Source organism: Aquarana catesbeiana, linkage group LG05 (assembly GCF_042186555.1).
Source record: "Aquarana catesbeiana isolate 2022-GZ linkage group LG05, ASM4218655v1, whole genome shotgun sequence".
NCBI classification, from domain to species: domain Eukaryota; kingdom Metazoa; phylum Chordata; class Amphibia; order Anura; family Ranidae; genus Aquarana; species Aquarana catesbeiana.
Window position 1 is genome coordinate 184,232,249 of NC_133328.1, and position 9,673 is coordinate 184,241,921.

Sequence of the window (9,673 nt, forward strand, 5' to 3'; positions counted from 1 at the left end):
GGAGACGAGGATTTGCGGATGAAACCTCGAGAATGTGTGTCTGCAACATACTCCTCCATGGCCTTATCCTGCAAGACCGACAAAGGGTAAACCCAGCCACAAGAGGGTAAGGCACCAGGTTGAAGGTCAATTGCACAATCATAAGGCCGGTGTGGAGGCAAACCACCGGCTTGACCTTTGTCAAAGACATTGCTAAAATCGCGGTACTCCTCCTGCAGGGAGGAGAGTGAAGAGGTGCACAGGACCTTGGCTACCTTCTAGAAGCATGTCTCACTGCATTGTGGTGACCAGGAGAGAACCTCAGCACGGAGCCAATCAAAAGAGGGGTTGTGCCTCTGTAACCAAGGATAACCAATAACCAGCGGAAACCTAGGTGAGGAAATAACTTGGAATTGGATTATCCCATGGTGAAGAGCCCCTATGGCCATGGACAACAGAGTCAAATGGGCAGGCTGTAGAAGTCTCCCATCAAGAGCCTCAATGGCAAGTGGAGTGTCACGCAGCTGCAGCGGAATCGAGTGCTGCGATACAAAGGCAGCATCAATGAACAGGCCTGCACCAGAGTTGATTAGAGCCTGTATCTCGATGGACAACTCAGCCCAAGAAAGGGTGACTGAAACCAGGGGCTTATCCTTCTGGATAACTTGGGACGAAACAACGCCACCTAAGGTCTGTCCATGACAGGACCTCAAGGTTCGGCGTTCCCTGGACAGGTAGGACAAGACTTCAACAAGTGACCTGCCTGGCCACAATAAAGGCACAACCTCTCCCTCCTCCTAAAGGCTATCTCATCCGCAGAGAGACGCGTGAAGCCCAAGTGCATGGGTTCATCTTCACTGACTGACTCGATACCAGGAGGCATGGGAGGTGAGGGAGGCACGGGTGGGACTGCAAAGCTCGGAGGCAAACGTACAGGAGGCTTCCACAAGCGCCCCTTAAAAGAGAGTCTTTCTCTGAGTCTGGAGTCAATGAGGATGGCAAACGTGATCAACCTCTCCAGCTCAGTGGGTATATCTCGGGCTGCTATCTCATCCTTGATGGAATCCGAGAGACCATGAGAAAAAGCAGCCATGAGGGCTTCATTGTTCCAAGCAACCTCTGCTTCCAGAGTACACAATTCAATGGCGTAGTCGGCAACAGTTCTCGTACTCTGTTTGATGGACATGAGGCACTTGGCAGCAGAAGCGAAGCATGCGGGAATGTCAAATACCCTATTAAAGGAGGCCACAAAGTCAGGGTAACTCAAGACACAACAGGTTTTTGCGTCTCCCATAGAGGGTTTGCCCAGGCCAAGGCTACTATCAGGAACCATGAATCAGACCGAGACAGACGTATAGTTAAATCACACTTGTTTAATAATAATAATAATAATAATAAGGTAAACAGAGTAAGCGTAGTCAAAACAAGCCAGAGTTCAGTAACCGGATCGGGTAGTCAGCCAAGCAAATGTCAGAGAGCCAGAGATAAACGCAGTAGTACAGAAAGCAGGATCAGGAGCCAGAAGGAACGTTAGCCGAGCAAGTCTTCAACAGGAACGCAGGAGAAAGTCTCTGTTATGTTGAGAAAGGCGAAGGCAGACATCAAGTGAGCTGGACGACTTTAAGTAGGCAGGACTGATGAGCAGAATCAACAACAGCTGGGTAACTGTGGAGAGAAATGAGAGCTGGCAATTAGCCGACAGCTGAGCGGCCAGCTCAGAGAAGGAAGGGCTGAGCCCAGCCCTGACAAAATGTTACCTTTGTTATAATGTTCGGCGCTTCCTCCACTCACAGATCGTACGTACGACACACACGTGTTAGCTTTATATACACTGCGCATGCGTGAAACTCCGCTAGCTTCGCCCGCCCCTGACGTTCTTTCTAGAATATTCCCTGCCTCTTCTCTTTCGTCGCAGTGGGAGAGGAACATGGTGGAGACACGGCAGGAGCATAATAGCAGTAATGAGGAAGAGAACCTGAAGCCCGAAACGTCCCGATCCCGCAGGAGATTTAGGGCCTCAAATATGGCCTTTGTAGAGATGGTGGAGATCTTGAAGAGGGCTGACTATGATGGGAAGTATGGACCGTACCTAAACCCAAATGTGAGAAATGCCAAGATCATGACTAAAGTTGTGAAGAGTCTGCACAGGAATTTTGGGGTACAACGATCCAAGGAGCAATTGAGGAAACGCTGGTCAGACCTGAAATTGAGGGAGCAAGATCAGTACAGAAGGATCAAGAAAGTGCTTCTAAAAAGTAAGTAGTTGTCGTGTGTCCCTATTATTATTATTACTTGTATGCTGCTCCCATGTGCTTTTCTTTACTGTTGTACAGTTTTAAATGGCAACTTTCAGGCTTGTGGGCACGGTAATCGTTCGTAGTAAACATCGTTCATTCGCCAACTAAATACAACGTTTTTGGTAGATACAGGGTTACCTACATTTGGTCATGCTAATTTGTATTAACAGATGTTTAGGGCATTGTTGTCTAGATGTGTTTGAAACTAGAAAGAATTGCAAACTTGATTCAGTGTAATGTAAGGAGAGAACACTCAGCAGCTGTTTACACATCTGGATTCAGGAGCACTACTGTGGGACACAAGGACAAACTTTTTACTGTGTCCCACACAGGTACTTCAGTGGATACTTGGTGTGTCTCCATGTGTAAAACTTGTCCAAAAAAGGTAAGTATTCCAGCTTTGGTAAGGGCAAAAATCATGTCTTTAGCTTGGAACTCAGCCAAAACAGAGAATTGTACCCCACTTCCAAGCAATGTTTCATATTCCTATTTCTGGCCTCAAATATCTGTGTGCTAAGTATACCTTTTGTTTCATTCTCATAGGGGAGAAAAGACTCAGGACGTCTGAGGACACCAGGAACCCCCCCCCCCTCTCCTGAAGAAGGGGAACAGAGGACAACACAACCTCAGGATGTGGAGGAAGGAGAGGTGGAAGAAGTGGTTGAAATTGTCACCACAACAGGTGAGTGTCTGACACCACAGATTCAGGTAATAGATGTATGCCTGCATATTTATAATACATGGTGTGTATTTTTTCTTTAGGGTGATGTGCATGCTGTGGAAGAAACAATTTTTAGCCATTTTTGACGCATTTTAAAAGCCAAATTTTGAAGATGCACACAGTGTGTCAACATGTGCTATCTGCCATCAGGGGACATCAATGTATGCGTTTTGTGGGTGCAACCCCTTCCTCCCAACTAAAGTAGGTGAGAGGAAGTAGTTGCACCCCAAAACACGTCCATTGATCCCCCATGATGGGAGATAGCAAATGTTGACATTAGGCATGGGATCAGGAGGGAAATCCCCAGTTTGACTCCCAATTTGTGTGCATCTTTAAAATTTGGTTTTTACAGGGGTGACATCACCCCATCTGATGAAGGCAAGATCAACATATTTTTGACACTATAATGTCTGATATTGCCTTCAGTTTTTCATTGCTGAACTTTGTAAGTTCCTGAGTTGTGTATGTTATGTTAACTAAAACCAAGATGTGTTTTTTTTACCAAAAAATGGTTTCTAACGCACATGTGCATGTGCATGGAGTAAAAGATCTTATACTCAACAATGTGTGGCTTCTTCTTTCAATGCTCAATACCAATTTTTGTATTAAGTTGATGTTTGCAAAGACAATGGGAGTTATTTAATAATGGAAAAACCACTTGGCACTACAAGTGCACTAGGAGAACCTAGGAGACAGTTAAAAAAAACACAAGCAGTAAATCTAAATTAACCACTTCGCGCCCGCGCTATAGCCAAAAGATGGCTGCAGCGAGGACGCTATCTGCCGGGAGGCCGTCCCTGGAGGTCCTCCTGTTTACTTCCGCGTTGCGCGCTCCCGCGGGTGCGCATCAGGGAGGTTTTGTGCTGGCCGTGTCCCTTGGACACAGCCAGTCACAGATCGCTGAAAACGGCCAATCATAGCGGCCGTTTTTAGCGTGATCGCTCTGCCAATGAGAGATGATCTCAAATGTAAACATATGAGATCATCTCTCATTGCCGGCTCTCCCTCCTCACACAGAGACAGCGTGTGAGGAGGGAGAGCGAACTGTGTCTAAAGAGTTACTTACTGTGAGTAAAAAAACCACATACACCGTGCCAACACACATTATATCAGTGCCATCTGCCAGTGCCATCTGTCAGTCCCATCTGCCAGTGCCATCTGCCAGTGCCTCTATCAGTCCCATCTGTCAGTCCCATCTGCCAGTGCCATCTGCCAGTGCCATCTGCCAGTCCCATCTGTCAGTCCCATCTGCCAGTGCCATCTGCCAGTGCCACCTGCCGTCAGTGCCACCTGCCATCAGTTCCACCTGTCAGTGCTACCTGTCAGCGCAACCTGTCAATACCAACTGTCAGTACCACCCGTCAGTGCCACGTGCCATCTGTTATCAGTGTCACCAGTGCCACGTATCAGTGTCATCAGTGTCACGTGTCATCAGTGCCACGTAAGAGTGCCAGCTATCATCAGTGTCACTTGTCATCAGTGCCTTCTGTCATTACCAACAATGGCTAGAAGATTATATTCAGCTGAGGAGGCGTACAGTATTCTTGCGGGCGACGAGAGCAACGGGGAGCTCTCCGCTTCGGATTCCTCCTCATTTTCCGATTCTGAGTCTGACGTGGACTACGAGCTTGTCCTAACTAGTGGTACACTGACAGCCTCAGAGGAGGAGGATGAGAGTCCACCCGCCAGACGAAGGCGTACTGGTGAGGAGGCAGTGCCATCCACCAGCACCGCAGTACCTCAGCAAAGGCCACGTACCAGTGGGGTGTCACCTCAGTCCCAAAGGGTTAGGTCCCATGCCAGCCTTCCCTATTCCTTTCAAAACCTCTTGTGGCTGCCACCTAATTCAGGAGAAGCTAACGTTCCCCCTTTCACTGCCCAGCCAGGAGTCCAGGTGAACACAGAAAATTTTTCCCTGATAGACTTTTTCCACCTTATTTTTACTGAGGACATGCTTGCATCTATTGTTGCCCAGTGCAACCTATATGCCCAACAATTTATTGCAAGTAACCCAACGTCCTCTTATGCCTGTCCCTATGAGTGGAGAGCCCTAACAGTGCAGGAGTTTAAAATTTTTTTGGGCCTCACGTTCTGTATGGGACTAAACAGAAAAAATGAAATACGTTCGTATTGGTCTCCCCTCCCCATCTACCACATGCCCATCTTTTCCTCAATAATGCCCAGGACCAGATATCTTATGATTATGAGATTCCTTCACTATAACGACAATACCCAGTGCCCTCCCCAAAATCACTCAAATTTTGACAAGCTTTTTAAAATTCGGCCCCTAATAAATTATTTTTCAGAAATCTTCCCCTAGTTGTTTACCCCAGGCCAACACATATGTGTGGATGAGTCCCTTATCAAATTTTCTGGCAGGCTGGGCTTAAAACAATTTATTCCCACCAAAAGGGCCTACTATGGGGTGAAGATGTACAAATTGTACGATCGTGCTACAGGGTATACCTATGCCTTCATGGTATACGAAGGGAAGGACACCCAGCTACATCCCCCTAATTGCCCAGAATATATTGGATCAAGTGGGAAAGTTGTTTGGGAACTCATAAACCCACTCCTGGAGAAAGGCTACCATCTATATGTGAACAATTTTTATTTTAGTTTGCCCCTGTTACGAAACCTTCATAGAAAGAAGACTCCAGCATGCGGCATCGTAAGGACGAATCGGAAGGGCTTTCCTCAAAGCCTCGTCAACAAAAAGTTAAGAAGAGGAGAGGCGGCCAGCTTACGGAATGAGGAAATTCTGGCTGTGAAGTGGAGGGACAGAAGGGATGTCTACATGCTTTCTTCAATCCACAACACATTTGTTGAGATCACCAGGAGGAATGGCCCAATTCAAAAGCCGACGTGTATCTATGAATACAACATGTACATGGGGGGTGTCGACTTCAACGACCAGATGCTCGAGCCCTACCTTTCCACTAGAAGAACATACCATTGGTATAAAAAAGTTTCGATTTATTTATTTAATTTGGCCATTTACAACACCTATGTAATTTATCGCAACTCCACCGACAGACCCAAACCCTTCCTTGGCTACCAGGAGGAAATCACCACTGCCCTTATATACCCGAACGGCCCACCAGAAAACATTAGATCCAATGTAATTAGTAGACTCTCTGAACGCCACTTTCCCGATAAAATCCCTCCCAGGCCAACAGGCCAAAAACGTCAAAAAAAATGCGGGTGTGCTCCAAACGAGGGGTGAGAAGAGACACCACTTATCATTGTCCCCAATGTCCTTCCCAACCAGGCCTCTGCATAGTTGACTGTTTCCGCCGTTACCATACTTCACTAAATTATTAGTGAAGTATGGTAAACATATCCCTCACTTCCTGCCTTCACACCCCTTATGCCTCTGCTTGCTCTGTAACTGACCCTGGCTTGTTATTCGACCATGTTTCTGCCTACCGATTCTGTTTATATCTCTGCCTGATCTGGAACTGACCCTGGACTATTATTCGACCACGCTTCTGCCTACCGATTCTGTACATACCTCTGCCTGATCTGGAATTGACCCTGGACTGTTTGACCATGCCTCTTGCCTGCCTCTTGGACTGATCTTGTACCCTGCCAGTGGACTAGTGGGATTCAGAACACAGGGGTCTCACATATGTGAGGGGCTCCAGAATTGTTTTTCTGGATGAAGAAAACAATTTCATTTGTTTTCTCATTCCTAGATTAGGGTCTGGAGACTCGGAGGCTTCAAAGAGATTTGGGTGGGAGAAGCCACTACCCCTGTCCCCATTCTGTCCTTAACAAGGCCCTACTTCTGCCGGCTGCCTGTAGGACCTATGCCATCATGCCTCTGCCTGTCGCATGAACTGACCACACCACATGGACCTGCCTACTACCAGGACCAATATATTGGCACTGCTGACAATCTCTGCCTGCACTGACCCTGGACTATATATGGACAGTATCCCTGCCTGCTGCCTGTACTGACTATGGACAGTATTCCTGCCTGTTGCCTGGAAAATTGCGTTTGCTTTTGCTGACCAAGTCCCTGTCTGCTGCCTGGACCAGTGCTATCCTCCTGTGTACAACTGCGCTACTACAACCACAGGTAATCCTTTGTTTACTCTTTGCTCAGCATAATGTATTTTGGGGTGTAATTCTTGGTATGTGAATGCTATGTGTCCCTAGAACACCTGATGGTGTTCCTTGCATGATGGGCCTCTGTATGTGGCCAGGCTGTGTAAAAGTCTCACACATGTGGTATCGCCGTACTCAGGAGGAGTAGCAGAATGTATTTTGGGGTGTCATTTTCGCTATGTACATGCTATGTGTTGGAAATATCTTACAAATGCACAACTTTGCGTAAAAAAAAATGCGTTTTCATTTTTTTTCCACATTTTCCAAAAACTTTTGGAAAAAAATGAACCGTTCAAAAGACTCATTATGCCTCATAGATTATACGTTGGGGTGTTAGCTTTCCAAAATGGTGTCACTTTGTGGGCGTTTCCATTGTCCTGGTGCTCCAGGGACTTCAAAAGTGTAATAGGTGGTTGAGAAATGAGATGTGTAATTTATGCTCCTAGAACGACTGATGGTGCTATTTCAATATTGGGGCTCTGTATGTGGCCAGGCTGTGTAAAAGTCTCACACATTTGGTATCGCCATACTCAGGAGGAGTAGCAGAATGTATTTTGGTGTGTCATTTTTGCTATGTACATGCTATGTGTTGGAAATATCTTATAAATGTACAACTTTGCGTAAAAAAAATGCGTTTTCATTTTTTTTCCACATTTTCCAAAGACTTTTGGAAAAAAATGAACCGTTCAAAAGACTCATTATGCCTCATAGATTATACGTTGGGGTGTTAGCTTTCCAAAATGGGGTCACTTTGTGGGCGTTTCCATTGTCCTGGTGCTCCAGGGCCTTCAAAAGTGTAATAGGTGGTTGAGAAATGAGCAGCTGATTGATAATTGTGAGTTCACTCCCATTAGACTCACTCATGGGCACAGACAAACACACGGGGATTTCCTCAGAATAACAAAAGGTGGGAATCTGCAACATAGTTTGTTAAAATCCTTGTAATGTAAACACAGTGCCTTGCAAAAGTATTCACCACCCCCCCCCCCCCCCGGCATTTTTCGTGTTTTGTTGCCTCACAACCTGGAATTAACATGGATTGTTTTTTTTTGTGAAGCAAACAACAAATAGGACAAAATAACAGAAAAAGTCAAGAAGTCTCTATGAGCTTGCCACATCTTACCACTGGGATTTTTGCCCATTCCTCCTTGCAAAACTGCTCCAGCAATCTTTAAGTCTGACCTCAGATTTTCTATTGGATTGAGGTCTGGGCTTTGACTATGCCATTCCAACACACTTACATGTTTCCCCTTAAACCACTCAAGCGTTGCTTTAGCAGCGTGTTTGGGGTTATTGTCCAGCTGGAAGGTGAACCTCCATCCTAGCCTCAAATCACACACAGAGTGGTACAGGTTTTGCTCAAGAATATCCCTGTATTTAGCACCATCCATCTTTCCCTCAACCCTGACCAGTTTCCCAGTCCCGACTGCTGAAAAACATCCCCACAGCATGATGCTGCCACCACCATGTTTCATTGTGGGGATGGTGTTCTTTGGTTGATGTGTTGGGTTTGCGCCAGATATAGCGTTTTCTTTGATGACCAAATAGTTCAATTTTAGTCTCATCAAAACAGAGCACCTTTCTCCATACATTTTAGGAGTCTCCCACATGCCTTTTTGCAAACTCAAAACGTGCCATTTTGTTTTTTGCTGAAAGTAATGGCTTTCTTCTGGCCACTCTGCCATAAAGCCCAACTCTATGGAGCGTACGGCCTATTGTCATCCTATGTACAGATAATCCAGTCTCTGCTGTGGAACTCTGCAGCTCCTCCAGGGTTACCTTAGGTCTCTGTGCTGCCCCTCTAATAAATGCCCTCCTTGCCCAGTCCGTGAGTTTTGGTGTGCAGCTGTCTTTTGCCAGGGTGCTGTTGTGCCATGTTCTTTCCATTTGGTTATGATAGATTTGAGGGTGCTCCTAGGGATCATCAAAGATTTAGATTTTTTTTTTTTTATAACCTAACTCTGACTTGTACTTCTCAACAACATTGCCCCTTACTTATTTGGAGAGTTCCTTGGTATTCATGGTAGTGTTTGGTTAGTGGTGCCTCTTGCTTAGGTGTTGTAGCCTCTGGGCGCTTTCAAAAAAGTGGGTATATGTAATGACAGATCATGTAACACGTAGATTGCACACAGGTGGACATCATTTCACTAATTATGTGACTTCTGGAGGTAATTGGTTGCACCAGAGCTTTTTATGGGCTTCATAACAAAGGGGGTGAATACATACGCACATGCCAATTATCAGTTTTTTTTATATATTTTTCTAATTTTACTTCACCAACTTAGACTAGACTATTGTGTTCTGATCCATCACATATAATTCCGATTCAAAAAACATTGAACTAAAGGCTGTAATGTAACAAAATACGTAAAAAGCCAAGGGGGTGAATACTTTTGCCAGGGCACTGTAGATCACCGAAGGGAATTTTTTTTTACTCAAAAGTGGAGTTACTGTTTGAGCATTTGGGCTCAGACTACTAACAAATAATTGTTTAAAGTGGACAAAAAACTTGTGCCATCAGGTTTTGGGCTTGTGTAAATGATATCAGTTTGGGTCAATTGCG